Source organism: Notolepis coatsorum (assembly GCF_963971535.1).
Source record: "Notolepis coatsorum genome assembly, chromosome: 5".
Classification (NCBI taxonomy): Eukaryota; Metazoa; Chordata; class Actinopteri; order Aulopiformes; family Paralepididae; genus Notolepis; species Notolepis coatsorum.
Genome location: NC_140169.1, coordinates 6,280,687 through 6,304,231, shown reverse-complemented (window position 1 = coordinate 6,304,231; position 23,545 = coordinate 6,280,687). Strand labels below are relative to the sequence as shown.

Genomic DNA, 23,545 nt, shown 5'->3' with positions numbered 1-23,545 from the left:
TACATTGATTGATTGCTAACTTTAACAGATTGCAGAATCGGTACAATACAAGGGGATGCATACCAGAGAAGGACTTCTTCCCCCATTTTCAATTCATCATAACATTTATGTATGAATTGTATGATTTCAATAAATATGAACATGTTAATTGTATACTACTACATAAAGTGAATTTATACTGAATTTGTCTTACACTTCCATTCATTTAATGCAGGGATGTTCACAGCATTTCACTTTCAACCAGATATCTGATTAATTTAATGTAGCAACTAGTAGTTCACCCAGTCCTTGTTGGACTGATAAGTAGTGGAGATTTAGGATTCACTGACTGTACCCTTGAAAACTAGAATGGGTACATACAGGTTTTGACCAGCAGATGGAAGCGATGAGGCAGCTCCATTGGGAGGGGTGTTCATTCAGTCGGTGGTAGGGTGACCAGGTGTCCCGCTTTTGGTTGTACTGTCCCACCATTTGACCAAATGTCCCGCGTCCCGCATATTGAGAGGATGTCCCTTTTTTCGAAGCAAAACAAAAACATGGGTCTAAAAGCCCCTCCCTACAGTAAATGTAGCAACCCGCCTCTTGTCCACACACATTGCTCTGCTCGTGACGCTACCTCATATCGCATATCTGATTGGTTAGGTAGTAATTTAGCGCTCTGCTCGTGAGAGTCGTGAGTCACTTCCTATATTTGGTCCGTGTTTGGTCCGATGAAGCGAACCGAGACCTACGTTTTCAGGCGGACCAGAGTTTGCGTGTTTGGTCCGCACCAGAGTTCGACTGAGCATTCACACCACCCAAAAAAAGCGGACTATCCAAGAAAACGAACTTTGGTCCGATAGTCCGGACCAAACAGCTCTAGTGTGAAAGCACCCTTATAATACGAAAGTAAGATAGTCCAAAGTCCAAAGACAATTCCTTACAATGTAATAGGGCTGTCCCCGACTAAGGATTTGGATGGTCGACTAGGATTGGCCAAAATTTGCCGTTAGTCAACTATTGGTCGACAAAATAAAAAATTAAAAGTATAATATTTAAATATTTTTTTATTTTTTTTTCATTCCATTTGGGCTGTGGGGGGTGCTTAATGTCTGAAGGAGTTGACTGAAGGCTTCTTGTCCTCTGCAAAAGCATGCAATTGGTCCACTGATGGATACATCTTGATATTTGTCTAGTCTAGTGTGTTCATTAGATGGGGAAATCCTCTTTCAGTGCCTCTGTGCCTGTTTTCGTAGGCAGTTAGCCTCTGGTATGCATGCCATTAGCGTTAGCCACGCTTCTAGGCCTCTTTTCTTTTGGAAAGAATGATAAAAAAAAATGTAATAAAAAAATTATTATTATTATTATTTTTTATTATATTTGACTAAGAGGTTGGCCAGTCGACTAAGGCTCCTTTCGACCGATTAGTCGACTAATAGATTAATAGGGGTCAGCCCTACAATGTAAGATAATGGGAAACTACAGTACAGGGTGACAGTGGCTTGGCAGGTAGAGCAGTCGTCTGGTAATCCGGAGGTTCCTGGTTCGATTCCTGCTCCTTCTGGGCAGCGTGTCAAAGTGTCCTTGAGCAAGACACTTAAGCCCTAACTGCTCCCGATGAGCAGGTTGGAACCTTGTATGGTTGCCTCTGCCGTCAGTGTGTGAATGTGTGAGTGAATGGGTAAAATGTGAGGAACAAACTGTAAAGCATGTTGGATAAAAGCGCCAAACTTGAACTCACAGGTCACCAGATGATCTAACGGAATAACCCTGCACTCCTTGGCCTTTTAAAGGGATATTTCAATCAGAAAACAGCAGTCTAATATACCCACAACCCTCCTCCTTCTTCTGAGTACACAGTCAGCCCTCAGGATTTTAAATGGATTGCACTGCATTTATATAGTCGCTGTTATCCAAAGCGCTTCACGACTTATACCCATTCACTCACACACAGAACAGAGCTGCAAGGTTAGTCTTACATTGTTCCATGAGAACAAACACAAACACGGTTACATTTTTCAGGAACACTGGGTCTCATTCCCGAAAATTTTCCAAAGATATATTCTGGAAGACTTATCTTGGAACCACTGAGACATAATCTATGACAAGTACACTCTGAGTCCTGAACGTGCTGGAGATATGTCTTAAGTGGCTGAAACGGTCGCAGAAATGATATGATCTGATATCTGCTTGGAGAATGGCATTCTGTCGTAAACTCCAAAGCGCGTTCCTGTTCAGCTCATTTGCATACAAAACACCGCCTCCATAGTTCCTTATAAGGCAACTAGTGACGCAGCTGTGTGAAATGGAATGGCGGAAGTGCTTTGCGAGCCGCGTGATTACGAAACCTAGCGTCAGTCAGAGAGCGTCTCCGAGAAATGCGGCTAGGTTTCGTAATCACGCTTGCGCCCATCAAAACTAGATTAGATTAATGTATTGGCATCATATACAGCTTGCGGTACACACCTGCCGCAGCGCGCGCGCACACACAGACACACACGCGCGCGCAGTACTGTATATGAATGAATGAATGACATATAATATATATAGCCTACGGCGGGCGTAATGAATGAAGCAGTATGGCTTATTATTCCATAAGCCTATAGGCTACTGTTCATTCGTAGGCGCACACAAGACTTGTTATGGAATATTAATGCAGTCTATTTCCACCGATTAGCTTTAGTTCTTTTTATTTATCCACTGTCATTTCAGTGTTGGTGTATAGGCTATATAGTGTATTTCAATATAAGTTTAATTGATTAATGATATATTCGAAGGAATGCAGGTTTATAGCTATATCAACCCCCTCCAATGTACAGTAAATTACCAAGTATGGTTTTGTCAATATTCCAATGTACAGTTTTGCTTGTACAGTGTAAGTCTATCCCCCACCCATCCCTACCCAACCTCCTCCAACAGTTTCTACGTCAAATGTACTCTCTTTTCTGGACTATTTTTGTATCACAAACAGTACTGTATTTGCAAATCTGGTATGTCATAAATGTATAGATGTAGCAGTACTGTCTATCTGTGTCATGTGTGTCATATATGTTATGATGAATTGAAAATGGGGGACCCTGATGTAAACAAGACGACATTTTTTCTCTGGTCTGCATCCCCTTATGTAATTGAGCTGTACTGTACTGTACCCATTCTGCAATCTGTTAATAAAGTTTTCAATCAATCAATCAAACAAAAGTCTGTCCCATTGTATACCAATCAATGGGATACATTGCATGTTGACCTGTGTTGTGAAGGATCAGATTAAACCGAATATATATATTTATTTATGGATATATATTTAATAGTATTTGTATATCGTTTGATATCCCTTGTATATTCCTTGTACATATACACTGAATATCCCTTTAGTCTACTAACAGCCCATAATAGTTTCATTCTCTCATTGGACAAGAACCTGGCGCCAGCAGCCAAGCCCCTTGGTTCAAGTCCAATCGTGCCGACGAACATGTCGTTACTAGCCCGGTTCCGCGTAGGAATACGTCTGGCGAAATACGAATGGTACTATTTGTTCACAGCGCATATATATATGGCGCAAGTAAAGTAGAACTTTCTTTTAGTCCCTTAGCCCTTAGTTCTTTACCCTCCAACCTAGTGGCAAGACGTTAAGCCTCACCCACGATACACATGTGGTGCAGTATGGTCAACTTGGCCTCAGAATGGCATTGAGACATCGTGCGGATTAATAGTTGAATTGTCATAGTTTGGCACTATACCGTCGAGTGGGACGTATTTCTATTAAGTTAATAATAGTCTATTATGTATGGTGCATCGTTCGGTTAGAGTTATAAAGTGAGCAGTACCCCCATCGTTTCCTCGCGTTATCTAGAGTCTTAACCAGGCTGGGCAGACCACGTGTGGTGCTTTCATCCGAGGAGTTCTGGGCCAGGACGAGTGGACCTGCACATTGGATTACCTTACCCGGACGACGGCGAGCCCTACACGGCTTGGATTATCTACTTGCTTTGGGTGCTTTGATTATGCCATGGATAACAGCCAACACTGGTAAGTGTTGGAACTACCCCCCGAGAGGAGTCCAGGTGAGACGGTGCTCTACCCCGAGTGAGGTCGCCTCACGTCTCTTCGTTGTGGACCGGCAGCTACCGTCTACAAGAGGGCCCAACGGTATTCATCTGTGGACCAAGGTTCTGTGGGCACCGTGTTCAGCACTCTGAATTCTCCCAAGAAATCGTTGGCCAGATGGGATATCGCCGGCGGCTCTCCTAACCCCCCCCCCCCCCCCCCTCTACTGACTTACAACCAGCGGGACCCCCTTTTAGTATATCCAGCTATAATCATTTAAGTACCATCGCTATAGTTCCCTAAAGAACCAGGTTGTATACTTGCTTCCTGCGTAACCAGAGATTGGACATTCAATGTTGATTTGCCTACGAATACTCATTTGCCTTACAAGTGCATTCAAATCATAAATGTCATTAAGTGAATGTTGTATATACCCTTTGCTATATAAAATATTCGATTTATACATTTGTGTGGACTTGGTTTCATGGTGGGAAAGTGTTCATCATATCTATATCATGTACTGTGTGGCCAGTAGTTAAAGTACATAATCGGTAGTGGTTTAATGATACCATACTTATCAATACAGTCAGGGAATTGTACCCCTCAGTTACAATTGGTCCTTCGAGCCGGATGGGTAACTAGTGTAATATTAATATAGTGTTATTAATATTGAAATGGCCTATGATGAACACTCCACGAAACGGTCCTCCTAACGTAGAACGCCCGCGGCGCAGACGACAGCCACCTCCGTACTTAGAGGATTACGCTGTCAGTCAACTACCTAGCCTTCTACAAACGGTAAACGCGGTAAAAGTAGAAAGTAAAATTATGTCTGACCTTAACGACCAGGTTACCCCGACCACAGAGGCCCTAGTGGGTTCTAATGTAACTGACCAAGCTCACGGTGGGGACCAGGAGGGAGCGGACATGCCTTTACCCCCCGCCAATACCGAAGAAGTAGTCCCCGACCAGCCCCGGGAGGAAGACAACCCTACAGAGAGAGAACTCTGCACGGAAGAAGAGGAGGAGAGCGCCGAGGAAATAGAGCTCCAGGACTCCCCAACGAGTACAGCCAGGAGCGGCTCACCTCTACAACCGTCTTCCCCCAGCGAAGCGGAGAGGATGCTATCACAGGCGTTCCTCGTCAGCCTGACAGCCTCTACCGAACGCGATCGACTCCAGGGTGAACGCGATCGACTTCAGGGTGAACGCGATCGACTTCAGGGTGAACGCGATCGACTCCAGACACAGCAACGGAGCGAAGAAGAGCGCATACGCCTGGAGATGAGACGCCTTCAGACGGAAGAGAATATGGCAAGAGACCGGGCCGACGCCCAGCGCGCCGCTGCCGGTGCCCAAAGAGAAGCAGATCTCACCAAGCGCGAAGCCGAGCGCGACAGACTACAAGCGCAGCTAATGGAGCAGCTGATCCTCAAGGCAACACCCTCTCCCTCCGCCAGGGGTTCAAGGAACTCGTCGAGACAACAGTCAAGGGCAGCGTCTCCTAACCGAGCAAGCGACCCTGAACTTGACCAACAGACCAAGCCTATACCCCCCGCAGACCCCCTTCCCAGACCGGTCCAAGCGAGACCCAGCTACAAGGAAGGAGCGGCATACACTGCGGAGAAGCTAAATAAACGACTACAGGATCTAGAGGACCTGATAGAAGAAGAAGAGGGAGAGGAGGAGAACCAAGCCCGACGACAGCACAGTACTCCACCGGACCAGGAGGTCCAGTACAGCCCAGGCTATACCCCCGCGGCGCTGCGCTACAGACCCCCGACTCTATTCACGGGTGAGCACGACGCACGACCAGCCCCGAGGAATAGCACCTGGACCAGCGGGCCATGGTACCCTGCCGGTACCAGCCCACAGAGAGGCGCAAGAGGAGACTCGCCTAGGAGGCCTCTCCCCCAACGCTCGCCGATGTATCAGCCATCCACGGCGTCATACATTGCCACACCGACGTTTCCAGACTTCACCTATGAGAATCGAGCACAGTACACGGAGCTCCGGATGTGCTTAGAGACAATGATGGTGGATGTCGCTGATGAACGCCACAAGTATGCAATATTACTGAAGCACCTGAAAGTACCGCGAGCGCACAATATAGCGCTAGCCTATGCCACCTCTACGACCCCATACACCGCGGCTCTAGCAGCGCTGGACCAGAGATATGGACGTATATGGGATTACGTAATCCAAGAGATAAGGCATATTGACCGCCTACCCCCAGCAACAGACAATCGCTCATTAGACGACCTGTCTATAAAAGTGCAGTCCCTGGTAGGGATGCTGGGAGCGCAACGAGAAAAGGGTATGCACGAGCTATACGCCAACTCTAACGTCGAGAGGATTTTAGAGAAGCTGCCACCCGCCAGACAAGAGCGCTTCAGGCGGCAGAGAGACCACCGTGATCCTAACGGCCCCGAACCATCCCTCCTCGATCTAGCCGACTTCCTGGCGAGAGAAGTCAGCAGCTTACGACTGGATACGTTCGTGCGGAGCACACCAAGCTCCAGAGAGGGACCCAGGAGAATAAACTATGGAAGAAGATCGGTGACTGTCATGCACCAATCAGAATCAGTACCGAGCAGTAAGAACCACAGTACCCCCTCGAGAAAAGAGAAGTGGAAGATGGTGTGCCCGTACTGCGAGAAGGAACACTGGCTGTCACAATGTGACCTGTTCACAAAGATGAATGCAGAAGAAGTGAGTCAATGGATAAAGTCCAACAGGCGCTGTTACCGATGTGCGCGCAGTCACATGGCAGCCGAGTGCCGCCTAAAGAAGAGGTGCAGTCGGTGTGACGGAGCCCACCTAGATGTCCTACACGACAGTAACAGAAGAAAGCCTGCACCTGCACCATCGAGCAGCACCAAGGCAAGCGTCATGTACATTGACCCCGCCAGCAGCAGCGGCGCCCAAGTGCTCTTAAAGGTAGTCCGTGTAACATTGAGCTACCAAGATAAAGTCATGGACACTTACGCCGTCCTTGATGACGGGTCAGAGAAGACCCTTCTGCTCGCGTCCGCTGCGGCCCAGCTGGGACTGCGGGGGAGCGAGAACCAAATGACGATTCGGACAATAAGAAGAGATTTAAAGACGATAAAAGGCGAGAATGTCTCCTTCACTATCGCAGCAAGCGGGCAGCCAGAGCGACGGTATAGGATTACAAATGCTTTCACCAGCCAAGAAATAGGACTATCACAGTACACCTACCCCATCGCCAAGCTGATGGATAAATATGTGCACCTGCGTCAACTACCTATCCCGCTCATAGACGGCGCCACCCCGACCCTGCTGATAGGCTCCGACCATGCAGACCTCATAGTCCCGATAGACCGGGTCCATACAGGACCCAGAGGCTGTCCTGCAGCAGTCGAGACCCGCCTAGGATGGACACTACAAGGCCCCCTCGCTAAATCTCTCAACCGAACAGCAGCCACTAGCCGCCTCCACTCCAGAGTGACAGAAGAAGACACCACTCTCCTGCAGCATGTCGAGAGGCTATGGACACTAGAGACAATGCCCTTTAAGAACGAAAAGAAAGACATTCGTTCTAAAGAAGACATTTACGCCATAAACCTCCTCGAGCAAGGGACAAAGAGAGTCACAGTCGGCGGAGTGATGAGATACGCAACTCCACTCCTGAGGCGAGAGGGAATGCCCACCTTTCACGCAAAGAAAGACGCTACGGAGCGGTATCTATTGAACACAGAGCGGCGACTAGCCAAAGACCCCGCTCAAGAGAGTGTGTACCGCGCTGAGATTGAGAAGCTAATCACAGCGGGACACGTGACAAAGATTGACATTAAAGAGGCCGATCAGACGACCGAATCATGGTACGTGCCGCACCACAAGGTCCACCACAACGGCAAGGATCGCATTGTGTTTAACTGCAGCTACCAGATCGGATCCCAAAATCTGAATAAAGAGCTCTTGCTCGGCCCCACACTCGGCCCCTCTCTACTAGGCGTGCTACTACGCTTCCGCCAGGACAAGGTGGCTATCAGCGGGGATATCAAAGGGATGTTCCTGCAGGTGAGACTAGTGGAGGAGGACAAGCCCCTGCTGCGGTTCCTATGGAGAGAGAGGATCGGAGATGAGCACCCAGCCATCTACCAATGGGAAGTCCTCCCCTTCGGAACCACATGCAGCCCGTGCTGTGCTACATTTGCACTACAGAAACACGTCGCAGAGGACCCAGCAGCAGATGAAGAGGTCCGACACAGTGTGAAGAACAGTTTCTACGTGGACAACTGTTTACAAAGCGTTTCGACTCAAGAAGAAGCCGAGGTTCTCCTACTCAAGCTACGCGCCTCCCTGATCAAAGGCGGCTTTGATCTCAGGCAGTGGGCCAGCAGCGACCCGCACGTATTGCGCAGCCTCTCCCCCGCGGACAAGGCTGCCAGCAGCGAGACCTGGATGGCGACAATCCCAGGAGAAGCCCAATAAATGACACTAGGACTAGTCTGGCGCTTCAAAACAGACTCGCTCCACTATAGACACAAACCCCTGACCACGGAGCAGGGAAGGTCGACGGCGATACCGACCACCAGACGGAGTGTGTACAGAACACTCGCCAGACAATATGACCCGTTGGGATGTATTCTACCTTACACCACCAGGGCAAAGATGATTGTACGAGCACTATGGGACAAGGACCAGGGCTGGGACGACCCAATACCCGCACCCCTTGCCTCCACATGGAGAGAGTGGGAGACGGAACTCCGCTCACTCCCAGGCGTCAATATACGCCGCAGCTACTTCCCACCCACAGTGAGGCCAGAGACATGCAAGATGGATCTACACGTCTTCAGTGACGCCTCCGAAGTAGCCTATGGATCGGTGGCCTACTTGCGTGCCCAAGAGAAGGGAGGAGAGATACACACCGCCTTCATCCTGGCTCGCTCAAGAATAGCCCCACGAAAGCAACAATCTATCCCGCGTCTAGAGCTCTGCGCAGCCCTAGCAGGAGCGCATCTAGCCACGTTAATCGAACGTGAACTCACCATTCCGGTGCACAGAACAATCTTGTGGTCAGATTCCACGACAGTACTCACATGGATCAAGTCTGATTCATGCAGATACAAAGTCTTCGTGGGAGTCAGAGTCACTGAGATTCAAGAGTTAACAGAAGCAGCGAGCTGGCGGTATGTGGACACCAAACACAACCCAGCTGACGTCATCACCCGGGGAATGTCCCTAGATGACCTCACCCGTCGCAACATCTACAGTGACGGACCAGAGTTCCTCAAGCTCCCGGAAGAAGAGTGGCCTACGCCCACCCCACGGGAAGCGAGTAAAGAGGAGGCTGAGAACAAGAAACCTATGTTCTGTGGACTGAGCACAGTCGCCTCCACAGACCCCAACATAGATGATTGCATTACCCTACAGAGTGCGCAGCTAAAGACATTCCTGTGGCACCACCCAGAGATTCAGCCCACTGCCGACATTTCAGCAGTTGACTACGAAGAAGCAGAACTTCTTCTACTACAACGAGCCCAGAGAGACTCGTTCCCCGATGAGCTAGACTGTCTACAGGGAGGAAAGCCCGTCCCATCAGACAGCAGATTGCTCCACCTGGCACCCGAGAGTGACGCCCATAATCTCATCAGAGTGGGTGGTCGTCTGCGGAGAGCCCCCGACCTACCGGATGACGTTAAGTACCCGATAGTCTTGAACAGCCGACACAAGGTCACAGAGCTGATCATAAAGAAATACGACGAGGATGTACACCACGCAGGAGCAGAGAGAGTCTTCGCGGAGATCAGACGTCGCTATTGGATACTTCAAGGAAGAGAAGCGGTGCGACGCTTCCAGCGAACCTGTCTAGACTGCCGAAAGTGGCGCGCGCAGCCCAGCATACCCCGGGTGGCTGACCTACCTCCCTGTCGCCTCCGACTCGGCGACAAGCCATTCCACTCCACAGGCATGGACTGTTTTGGCCCGTTGTATATAAAGAAAGGAAGAGGAACCGAGAAGCGGTGGGGTATTGTATTCAAATGCATGACCACCAGAGCGATACATATCGAACTCCTTCCGACCATGAGCACAGACTCATTCCTTATGGCCTTCCGAAGATTCACATCACAGAAAGGAAAACCGCCTACATTGTTGTCTGATCACGGGACAAACTTCAAAGGCGGAGAAAGAGAGCTGAGAGAGAGCTTCCAAGCTATGGGCCCAGAACTTAAGACCCACCTCGCTCCATCCCAGATTGACTTCCAGTTTAATCCCCCGAACGCACCCCACTTCGGTGGAACCTGGGAACGAGAAGTACGTTCTATAAAGACAGCCCTGTACGCCGTGCTTGGGGCCCAGACTGTAGCGGAAGAAGTCCTAATGACAGTCCTCACGGAGATCGAGGGAGTATTGAACTCCAAGCCCCTCGGCTACATCTCCAGTGATATAGCAGATGTCGACCCAGTCACCCCCAACACACTCTTGATGGGGCGGCTGGACCCTGCGCTACCCCAGACAATGTACAGACCTGAAGAAGCGAACGGCCGAAGAATGTGGAGGTACAGTCAAGTACTAGCTGACAAGTTTTGGAACAGCTTTCTACTCCACTACCTACCGTCTCTACAGACCCGCCAGAAGTGGGTAAAAGAGAGAGACAATTTGACAGAAGGAACAGTCGTCATGATTATCGACCAGTCACTACCCAGAGCTATGTGGCCGGCTGGCCGCGTAAGCAAAGTGATCACCGGTGCCGATGGCAAGGTCCGAGCAGCTGAGGTGCTCGTCCAAGGGCGAACTTACACACGACCCGTGGCGAGGCTAATAGAACTGCCCAGACTCCCAGACACTATCGATGACGACCATGACCCCATGACTTTGTGAGTTGACTGACCCTTACAGCGGACCTTGAGTGGTGGACAGTGCGGTTAATCTGTCTCTGCTTAGCTAATTAGGTGGGACTAATTAGGGGGCGGCTGTTGTGAAGGATCAGATTAAACCGAATATATATATTTATTTATGGATATATATTTAATAGTATTTGTATATCGTTTGATATCCCTTGTATATTCCTTGTACATATACACTGAATATCCCTTTAGTCTACTAACAGCCCATAATAGTTTCATTCTCTCATTGGACAAGAACCTGGCGCCAGTAGCCAAGCCCCTTGGTTCAAGTCCAATCGTGCCGACGAACATGTCGTTACTAGCCCGGTTCCGCGTAGGAATACGTCTGGCGAAATACGAATGGTACTATTTGTTCACAGCGCATAATATATGTCGCAAGTAAAGTAGAACTTTCTTTTAGTCCCTTAGCCCTTAGTTCTTTACCCTCCAACCTAGTGGCAAGACGTTAAGCCTCACCCACGATACACGTGTGGTGCAGTATGGTCAACTTGGCCTCAGAATGGCATTGAGACATCGTGCGGATTAATAGTTGAATTGTCATAGTTTGGCACTATACCGTCGAGTGGGACGTATTTCTATTAAGTTAATAATAGTCTATTATGTATGGTGCATCGTTCGGTTAGAGTTATAAAGTGAGCAGTACCCCCATCGTTTCCTCGCGTTATCTAGAGTCTTAACCAGGCTGGGCAGACCACGTGTGGTGCTTTCATCCGAGGAGTTCTGGGCCAGGACGAGTGGACCTGCACATTGGATTACCTTACCCGGACGACGGCGAGCCCTACACGGCTTGGATTATCTACTTGCTTTGGGTGCTTTGATTATGCCATGGATAACAGCCAACACTGGTAAGTGTTGGAACTACCCCCCGAGAGGAGTCCAGGTGAGACGGCGCTCTACCCCGAGTGAGGTCGCCTCACGTCTCTTCGTTGTGGACCGGCAGCTACCGTCTACAAGAGGGCCCAACGGTATTCATCTGTGGACCAAGGTTCTGTGGGCACCGTGTTCAGCAGTCTGAATTCTCCCAAGAAATCGTTGGCCAGATGGGATATCGCCGGCGGCTCTCCTAACCCCCCCCCCCCCCCCCCTCTACTGACTTACAACCAGCGGGACCCCCTTTTAGTATATCCAGCTATAATCATTTAAGTACCATCGCTATAGTTCCCTAAAGAACCAGGTTGTATACTTGCTTCCTGCGTAACCAGAGATTGGACATTCAATGTTGATTTGCCTACGAATACTCATTTGCCTTACAAGTGCATTCAAATCATAAATGTCATTAAGTGAACGTTGTATATACCCTTTGCTATATAAAATATTCGATTTATACATTTGTGTGGACTTGGTTTCATGGTGGGAAAGTGTTCATCATATCTATATCATGTACTGTGTGGCCAGTAGTTAAAGTTCATAATCGGTAGTGGTTTAATGATACCATACTTATCAATACAGTCAGGGAATTGTACCCCTCAGTTACAACCTGCATTCTTTCAAATGTATATAATTAATCATTAAAACAGATGTGTAACAAATAAGAAATACAAATTCCACAGAAGGCATTAAATTATTATTATTTTCAATCATTTCACAATAATTGCATAATTGTGTTTGAATATCTGAGTAATTATTTGTCCAAAATAGCTGGTTCAGATATGGTTAATCCAGCTGCCCTGTGATCAGATGAATCCATATTATTTATTTTTCCGACATCAAATTCATAATTTCTTATCGTACAAATATTGTCATATTTATTTTAATTATGATTAAGTAATTAATTCCAAGGAGGCCTGTAGCGTTGACATGAAGGAATCACTATGAGAACACAGTCTGTCAAGTTATAATAACATTTTAAATTAGTCAATCAATCATGAGATTTGATCGTGGACTGAGAGCATATTTAAGTGTGCTCCTCTGCACTCTTAGATCTGCTCTCAAATAAGATCTCAGGAAATTTTTTCTTATACAAACAAATGGTCAGATGCAGTCAGGTTCATTCTTATTTTACTAGGTGGTAAAATACGATGATGGACAGATTATGTTACCACGTCCAAAATCAAATGCTTTAAAGAGGGCGGTTGTTTATCGTGCCATCAATCATTGGAATAACTGCCCAGTACTGAACATAAGTAAATTGAATAGCAAAGTGTCTTTCAAATACCACCTGAGAATGCACTACTTAAATATGTGAGCAAAATATTCTGATGTTTATAAAGATGTCTACAATATTTTACTGTTTTTAGATTATCATTGTTAATTAAGTGAATTGTGATTGTCATGTATTGTTATGTTTTCTGTTTTTTGTTGTCTTTCTGTGTGGACCCCAGGAAGACTAGCTCGCCACTTAGGTGGCAGCTAATGGGGATCCTTTTAAACAATAAACAACAACAATAAACAGACGGCGAAGGCAAACATGCAAGGTGCCGACCTGCTCATCGGGAGCAGTTCGGGGTTAAGTGTCTTGCTCAAGGACACTTTGACACTGCCTGGGATGATCCAGAATCAAACCGGGAACCTTCTGATTACCAGGTGACCCGCTCTATACCTCCTGAGCCACTGTTGCCCCCCTGGGCACCATCACCATTAATACCAACCTGCCCCCAAATAAATCAATATCTGGAGCAAGACAGACCCTCCAGACTCTTTAGTCCTATACTTCCCCCCTGCGCTGTATCATACCTGTGGGTGGGGGTCAAGTATAAGTATACGTATAAGTCTTTATTTGTCATCAGATTAACACACACACACACACACACATGCGATGGGTGACCCACAGGAACACACACACATGCACTGAGTTGCTGACGAAATGTTCTCTCCACCTCCCATGGTTGATGATGGTTGATGATGAATGAAAACAATTATGACCCTCCACACTCTAAAGGCTTGGGTTCTCAGAATGACCTCAGAGACTGTGGCTCAAAAGACTCCCCTGAGAGGACGATATCTGTCTTCATATACCCCCCCCCCCCACACACACACACATACGCCTGCCGTTGTGTATTCAATTAATCCCTTAAAGGGGCACTTCAACAAAAAAACAATGCTGTTTTAATAATACATAATCTCACACACATCCAAAAACGAATACATTTGTGCACACATTCATTTAGTCTGACAATTATTGAGAGTAAAGAAGTTTGAATATGAGGCGGCTGGGTGGCGTGTAGCGGAGATTGCGCTCGTCACCAATGCAAGAGACTCCGGTATCGAATCCCAGTCTCAGCATTGCCTGCGGCTTGGGCCGGCCGTCGTACTGGCTCATTTGGCAGAGTCAGCGGGTCGAAGTCGATGGGTGGGAATTGGACGTTGTGGACAGCGACCCCTACAGGTCGGTTGGGAGATGCCTGCAAAGCAGAGACAGGAAGTGGCAAGGGTAGTGTGAGCCTCGCATGCATTACACCTCGCCAATGAGAGTCCGCGCTGGCAGGCGAAAAGATGTGACAGGCTGCCTCCTTGTGTGCCGGAGGGAACACGTGATGCAAGGCTTCTATCCTCTCCACAACCGACCAGTGGGGGGCATAGTCAAGCAACGTTCAAGACAGGGGAGGGGAGAATTGGATACACGAAATTTGGATGGGAGAAAAATAGAAAATAAGGAGAAAAAGTGGATAAAAAAAATATTTTTAATATGGCCACCAGTGATGTCGTTGGATTCCTTGTGTTGTGTTAAATACAGCTCCATGACATGATGTATATGAAAATATAGCAATACCTTGTCTTAAATGGACTGCTACCCTATCATTTTATTGAGCTGAAATTAACACAACACAAATATTGTTTACCTTCGGTAACAGCACAGCAATGAACCCTAACCCTAATTAACGTTAGGTTATGACTATAACCAAGTTCTGTTAGTATAGCGACGCTCGGCATCACTAGTCTGCACTATCTCGCATATGTGCACGCGCACTGAATAAAGACCACAAATGTACCTTTAATCCCAATATTCGTCTGACCACACCCCTATCAGCTTACCCATATAAGCAGGGGTGGGGCCACCCACTCGCCTCCTTCCCAAGTTTGGCTGCAGCGGCGTCGGATGCCGAGCGTCGCTATACTAACAGAACTTGGTTATAGTCATAACCTAACGTTCTGTTTCGTATTAGCTCTCGCTCGGCATCACTAGTCTGCACAAGGGAGGCCGAGCGAGAGCCAACGGCCGACAAATACACCCCGCTGACAGCCCCCCACAACCATCAGAACAGGGAGGGCCGAGCCCCCCCGACCCACCCTAATGGAGGGCACCCCCCCTATTAGGGGCTTCACGGGAGGGCGACGGACCCGACCGTGCGAAGAGGCACTCAAGCAACTCAACGCACAGGGTGAGCAGACCGTGGCTTGACCCCACGACTACACACACGCACAACCCGCATGCCACCCGGGAACGAACGGAGGAACAACCTCGTTACTGCCCCCAGAATCACGGGGTCAAGGGCAAACCCAACCCCGTGGCAAGGCCGTAGCAGCGGAGCGCGAAGGAAGACCCAGATCCACCAAAAGGACTGGACTCCCTGGAATGGGGGCCCGGAGAAGTCCATGATGCCAGCATCAAGACCCCACCAGGTGGGCACGTAGTGCCCCGCCCCCCACATCGCCAGCGTATTCGGACAAAGGCCCCTCAGCCGAGCGGGCCCCGTCCCCCCAATAGTACACCGCCTGGCACACTGACCCTGCAACAGGCAGTCAGCATGGCCGTAAGCACACAAAAAAGGTTAACCAACGGAAGCAGGCAGCGCACCGGGGAAAAACCAGGCAACAGGCTATTAACCCTAGCCTGGAGACTGCGGACGAGACAGGCGCCAGAGGGGACAGCTGAACACAGCCGCCCCGGCGGAAGGAGCGTAAGCTGGCGGTGTTGCATGACCAAGCCTCCATTTAAAAACCCCCACCCAGAGGGGTCGAGGCAGAGAAGGCTGACACGATTGGCAGATGTCATGAACGTGCAGGGGCACCCTCAAACGGTGAACCCGGGAGTTGACACTGCTCCAACACACCAGGGAATCAACCACCTTGGTGTTACCCAATGCGGTGGTTGTTCCTATAACCCCTCAAGAAAAAACTCCAAAACACACCTGCGGGTATACACCGGCTATACCGCAGTACAAGTGTTTCAGTTTTCAAAAAAGGGTTAACCCAGGCCTACGGGTCGACGAAACATTACTTCGGACCGGGCCTGGCGGTACGGGAAGCACAGGGTCACCAAAGGAGGTCAAAGACCACCCCCACAGGCCCCTCTTCGCCATGCGTGAGAGAGGAGCGAAAAAGAATGGAGAACCAGCCCCTAAGCACACCGTACTTGGTATTCCCAGGCGGTCTCCCAACCAAGTACTAACCAGGACCAACCTGTGTAGCGGCCGAGATCCGACGAGATCGAGCGTGTACAGGATGGCATGGCCGTAAGCCATTACGACAGTGCTGAGTAAAAACGTACCCAACCAGGGTCTCCATAGCGCTTAACCCTGTGACACCCGGACCGACCTGGCATTTTTTCCCCCTGAAAAAAGCCCAAGTCCCTCAGGGTACCAGAACAGCAGATCTGCATCCCCGGCGGACAACGGGTTCAACTGATCCGGACCAGCGTGACCAGAACCAGTCCCGTGCCCTAACCACGCCGACATGCCTACTCCAGGAGAAAGGGCAGATATGCGTGTCGATCTTAACATGAAAAGAAGGCGCCACCCAGACGTTCGGGCGAACCGCGCCTGGTGGCCCACCCCAAGGGCGTGAGACCCCTCTACATATGTTCAGATCCATTCCGTCATCATCCCCCAGACATGAACGAGAATCCGTCGATAACCAACCCAGGTCGTGGGATGTGGTCGTCGGAATAGGAAAAACCCCCATCTCAGTTGCTTTATAAAAACGCTGTTTTAGCCTCAAGCAACCAAGGCGTGCCAGTCAGTCGCCTGTTTACAGCGAGCTAGCACTATACGTGCGTCGGGACACACCCCCATCAATGAACAGGCTATTTAAACCTGTCATTAAATCCCCAAGGCGCCCAGGGGAACGACAAGAGGGGTGTGACACTTCCTAACTCCAACACTTTTTGAATAGAACAGAAGGAAGCACCAACAGTATGTATCCCAGTCTACACAGCCGGGGGTAAAAAAATTTCACATTTTTACATCCCACCACCCTCCCATAGGAAGGAGACGGGGATCCCCAGAGAGACTTCCCACGCGAGCTGTACAGATTGAAAAGAATATATTGCACCTTGAGCCATGTAAAAAATTGGTTTTACGGCTCTCCGGGGAAGAGGCACTGAACCCATACACACTCAATAATCGAATTGAATCGAATACATACACAATAGAATAGGACACCTTCTAGAGGGTCCACTCACTTTAACAATCTGAGGAGGAAGGCTCTGTACTCTGATGGAGGCTCCCTCACATGGAAAGGAGGAGTCCGAACTCACAGAAGGCCCGAATAGGCGCTTGGTGAGGAGGAGCCCTGACCACCCCCCCGAAACAGATCCATCACATGGACCTGAACAGCACACGGAAGTCCTACCAACAGAGACGCGCACAGTGACGTACTCTATGGCGGGGAATTTCTGTGGTGCACACGCCCAATATTCCAGGCCGTGGGACCAGGAAACTCCCTCCCCCCTCCCCCCCCCCGTAACGTGCCGAACCGCAACGTGACAGGAACCTTGAAGGACAGGGGGTGTACCCCTGACCGACAGAAACAAGGGGGAGAGGAAAGGTTACCAGTTCACCCCTTTACGACCCCACACCCATGATACGATGTAATGACAAAAAGAGAATATGACACAGTCATAGTCAGCTCTATGAAGCGTTTGACAGCTCCACACAGCGCATGAGCCAACCTGCTATCTGATTTTTACTAAGGAAAAAACACAGAATAGAGAGGGCTCTCTAAGAGCCCCGGTCCAACATACACATGTGCTTCTGTGGCCAGTCCAACCCAGTTGTAGGTCACATGACACACACAACCCATCATCACCTACAAAAAATGGCAAAAACACTCTACAGAGGAACACCGTTTTTCATAATGAGAGAATACATAATTCTCGATTAGTATCGGCCACAGGCCTTGCTAAGCACACACGACAGCGACCAAACAATCTTTTCTTTTAGGAAAATAAAGTTTCTCCAGCAGTTTTAGCACAACCTCAGCAATCAAGCTAAGGGTTACATCGCATCCCTACCACACAAAAGACACAATGTAGTGCACAACATGTCTGATAGGAGGATGAAAAAGTCCCCAGGGAACCGGGGGGAAACACAATCCTCTTATTTTACCCTTAATACGGCCAGTTAAAACAGGAAAACCTGTTAATATGTGAACACACTGTTCATTGTGATCACAGGCTGAGAAAAGAACATTCTTTTACTCACTTGTCACTAAGCATAGCTTCATAGGTTAGTTACCTTAGTTGTGAGTACACGGTACATATAAACACACATGATGTTTCTCACACAACAACCAGATCATTTTCACATCTGTAACAACAACCCGATTTGCACGGAGAAGCTAACTGCCAGTGACAAAAACAGTTCACACATAACTCGCGTCGTATCCTAAATGCATTGCAGCAACACACGTTTTGGGAAAACATCGTTATTCACAACATTTAGAAAAGTAAAACCAGAAGACGTGTTATAAGGTCTGGTCAAACCTTGTCCTACCCGGAACGTAGATCAGCGAAGTGCAGTCTCAAGACCCCGTAGAGACAACACAGCCGATCCTGTGTTGCTCGAACTGGGCAGCGTCGTCGCTCCAACCAGTCGCTACAGTCCTCTTTGTTGACGCAATCCCCGTCCAGGCTCAGGGCAGGGTCGACGAACATCCCCTGTCAAAGATGACGTCGTAGTCAAGAGTGTAAAACATGTTATAATCAAAGCACGTTCAACAGAGTAGCATTAAGCTAACGGTCGCCCCAACCGTCGGTCGCTACCGCCCCTGCTCGCGAGACGGCGAGCGAACGGCGCACACGACCAGAGGGAAGCGCGCGGCGGCGCGCGAGGAGCCGGAGCTACCCCGCGCTGGCCTTGTCCGATAGCAGCAAGCTAACGTTTCCTAGTGATCACAACCGGCTAGCGCCGCAGCTAACAGCTGACTGGCTAACAGTAGGCCCACCTCTGTAGGCCACGCAGTGATCCCAGCAGGCTAACGCCGCAGCTAACAGCTGACTGGCTAACCGTAAGCTAAGCAGCTATCACCTGAACTTTGTACACAATGACATAACACTCACCCAGACAGGCCGCCGTTCTGAAACCCTCCTCACTTTTTAAGAGAAAAGAGAAACAAGATGTCAACACAGCTTTACAACGGTGATTTTACCAACACCCGACGGAATCAGCACAATACCAAACTGGCTTGTGTAGCTGACTTGAACATGGATCTTCCGCTATCGAACATCCATGCACATATCTCCTCGTGAAGGAATACTCTCATTTGGATATGAAAGAAGGGGCTTAACACGGGACAGAGAGATATCCACTCGTCCAGAAAACACAGGGTTCACCAGTGTTAATGGTCGCGGCCCACTAGTTAAACTAAAATGGCTTCAGACCAAGGTCTTCTGTCGTCTAGGAGACTGAACAAAGGACCCTAGCCTGGGGCCGGTTTTCATAAACATTGTCAAGTAGCCCCCATAGCACTAACAGACAAGTGAAGCCTGCCAGCAAACATAACTCACCAGAACCAGGAACCCACTGCGTCTCACAACAGCGGCGCGTCCTACAGCCCAGCTGTGCCTTTACCGCAACCAGCACACAGCAAGGACTGCAGTTGGAAAAGCATGTAGCGGCACGAACTCCCAATACGAAAACCGGTGGAGGATTTTTAGAATGATCATCATCTTCCAGACACTCCAGTACGAAGACAATATCGCCGTATTTTCTCGAAAATAGTGAGAGAGAAAATAAAGATATGATGTCAACGTATCCTTGTTTCCCAAAGCTGCTCCTAATTCTTTCTTCCAGCATGGTGTCAAGTGTGGGGATCTACCGAGGCACTTCTTCCTTGTGGTGAAAGCGAGAAGGAGGCGAGTGGGTGGCCCCACCCCTGCTTATATGGGTAAGCTGATAGGGGTGTGGTCAGACGAATATTGGGATTAAAGGTACATTTGTGGTCTTTATTCAGTGCGCGTGCACATATGCGAGATGATGCCGGGCGAGAGCTAATACGAAACAGAACTAACCCTAACAGATCCATTACAAACAAATGTCATGCGAGTCATGTTTGTTCGCCTAACAAAGCTGCTGTAATGAATTTTTTTATTGCAAGGTAAAATACATTGTGGCTCTTCAAGGTAAAATAGACCTACCATTGTGGCTCTTAAAGATAAAATAGACCTACCATTCTGGCTCTTCAAGGTAAAATAGACCTACCATTCTGGCTCTTCAAGGTGAAATAGACCTACCATTCTGGCTCTTCAAGGTGAAATAGACCTACCATTCTGGCTCTTCAAGGTGAAATAGACCTACCATTCTGGCTCTTCAAGGTGAAATAGACTTACCATTCTGGCTCTTCAAGGTGAAATAGACCTACCATTCTGGCTCTTCAAGGTAAAATAGACCTACCATTGTGGTTCTTCAAGGTGAAATAGACCTACAAGATTCAAGATTCAAGAGTTTTATTTGTCACATACTGTACATACCAGGGCATACAGTGAAATGCGGGTGGCCATGCCCGCTTTGATTGTGCAATAATACTAATAATAAAATAGACAAAAAACAGGTAATAAAAAGACATAACATGGGCATGATAAAATAAAGTCCTGAGATAGTGCAATACAATGTTAGCTACGGATTTAAGGCACTGGGTCCTATGTACACTACTATACAATATACAGTTTTTACTCTATATCCGTATGCTATACTTGCTATATCTAAACTGTACTATACAAGAACCACATCGGTTCTTTCCTTAAAGTTACCTTTATTTTCCTTGTTCCTTTAAAGTGTCCTTTCCATTTAGTTTAAAGTGACCATTTGTGTGTGAGCGATTGTAGCATGTGTATGTGTGTATTCGTGTGTACTCATGTGTACTTGTGTGTGGAGAGTTCGGTGTTCAGTGTTCTGATGGCCTGGGGAAAGAAGCGGAGCCGTAGTCTCTCTGTTCTCGTTGCGTGTGTGCAGAGGCGCTTGCCTGACCGCAGCAGCTTGAACAGGCTGTTGTTGGGGTGGTGGGGGTCCTTCATTATTCTGCAGGCTCTGGATTTGCACCTCCTGTTATATAAGTCCTGCAGGGGTGGTAGTGCAACTACCATTGTGCAAGGCCAGATTAAGACTTCAGAGGCCCCTGGGCCAGATTATTGTGGAGGCCCCCCCCACACACACATACACGTGCACGCACGCACAGTGGCGTTTTTATATGTCACTTTAAAAAATATATATAATATTTAGAAGTGGTGGGCTCTGAGGGCCAAGCTAAAAGGACTTTGATCACCCCTGCCCACTTTGACAACCTAGGATGGCTTAGAGTAGACGACAGAGTACAGCAACTTGCAATGGGCCTGGTCTACAAGATACACTACACGACCAAGGTACCCATGTACATGTCAAAATACTTCCCAAAGGTCAGTGAATACCACGATCACAACACCACCAGAGGGAGCTCCACAAATCATGTTAAACCCAGATTCGGCTCAAACAAGGGACTAAACACGTTTCCCAATTATGCCACATCAATGTGGAACGCCCTACCCAAAGCTGTAAAGGAATGTGAATCACTACCCACTTTCAAAAGCACTCTCAAAGAACACCTACGGGAGACTGCAATTCGAAACTGGCCCCTGTAAATGTCCTAACACAACCCCCTCCAATGTACAGTAAATGACCAAGTATGGTTTTGTCAATATTCCAATGTACTGTTTTGCTTGTACAGTTGTACAGTGTCCCCCCCCCACCCACCCCTCCTTTGAAGTGCAATTCTCGCGATCAGTGGTCACCTGACCTGACAGTGACCCCTGGACCTGGACGTCAGTGTCACGTAGACTCAACGTCTCTCACCCCTCATTATCAAACAATCAATCATATTTTTATTTGCAATACAAAAAATTTAATAAAAATAGATAGAGAAGAGATTAGATGATACTAGTAGTCACTATAGATGCTGTGAAAGTAAACGCTGGATGAGGATCTGATTATATATATTTTTTTTTCGTATCTCTTTTATTTTTTTTACTAGTGTGTAGTGGAGGCCCCTAGTCACGTTATTTCTGAACCTAGCCGCATTTCTGGCAAGACGCTCTCTGATTGGCCGACGCCTGTTTCTACACTGGTTAAGCTTAGGCACTCTTTTGAAGTAGGTTAAGGTTAGAGTTTGTCTTAGAGCATGGCGATAGAACGCCAGGTAGTTTGCAGGCTGTTCGACGCGGAAATGGGCAAAGACACAGCTCGTCACGCGATTGGGCAAACATGTCAGTGGCCAATCAGAGAGCGTCAGTCAGTGCCAATCAGAGAGCGTCTGCCAGAAATGCGGCTAGGTTTAGAAATAACGCCCCCTAGTCAGGGCCGGATTAACGACCAAGCCGTCTGGGCCGCGGCCCGTGGGCCTCTAGTGACGAGGGGCCTCAAATTTTTTTTTTATTAAAAGAATATATATATATTTTTTCAAATAATTTTTATTTTTTTTGATGCCCCTCGTCACTAGAGGTCCCACATTTAATTAAATTTTTTTTTAACTTTAATTTGTTATTTTTTTGGAGGCCCCTCGTCACTAGAGGCATTTTGGAGGCCCCTCGTCACTAGAGGCCCCAAATTATTATAATACATTTTTTTACTTTTATTAAAAAAAAATGTGGAGGCCCCTCGTCACTAGAGGCCCCAAATATTTGTTTATTTTTTTTTTACTTTTATTTAAAAAAATATTTTGAGGCCCCTCGTCACTTTTATTTTTCTTATTTTGGAGATACACTGAAATTAAAACATATTTAGGAGGTTCTCTAACCTGGAAACCGTATCTTCCTCCTCGAGAAGGTCCCGCTCTGACAGCTGGGAGTAGTATCTGTCAGGTTCCTCGCTTTCAATGACGTTACTGAGTGGTTTGCAGCTACATGAGCCGGTGGACACCACCAGACTCAAACACAGCTGGAACAGGAACCATCTGGAACATTGCATTTTGGTTTTAGATTTGGACCGACCGATACGGAACATATGGGTCAAGGTCTAACCACTATGATCGTGATGTAGTGCTGAGAGACGGGAGTCTGAGGCGATGTCCTGAAGTCGAAGGTAACTCCTTTAATATTCATCAGCACAACTACAAGATACAATACATTACTAGAAAGCTAAACAGAATGCCGGTGGCAGGCCACCGCTTAAATAAGAATGTTAGAGGTTCTAGAAGGTACTACTATGACATCATCACCATCGTTCCAGCATGTACTACTATGGCATCATCACGAACGTTCCAGAAGGTTCGGGCAGAACTAAAGCTCTAGAATGTTCTGCCATGACATCATACAAACGTTCCAGAATGTTCGGGCGGAACTAATGTTCTAGAATGTTCCTAACAATAGTTCCGTGAGTGAATTATGTACCATTACAATCACTACACAAGCCCCCCCAGAATTCACCCATAGTCAAAATCCCCCCGGCGGGGGGGAACAACTGCCCGGCCTTAAATATTCTCCACCTGGTGGTAGCATTAGTGGCTCCGCCTATAGTGCCCTC

At 48.0% G+C, this 23,545-nt stretch overlaps 1 protein-coding gene across 1 annotated transcript in view; it reads left to right on the top strand.

Annotated features, from left to right (window-relative positions):
- Nucleotides 1-23,545, top strand: part of dpp10 (dipeptidyl peptidase like 10) — a gene marked incomplete at its 3' end in the record, with an annotated part of 1,190,700 nt that overhangs the window by 185,387 nt on the left and 981,768 nt on the right. The window lies entirely within an intron of this gene.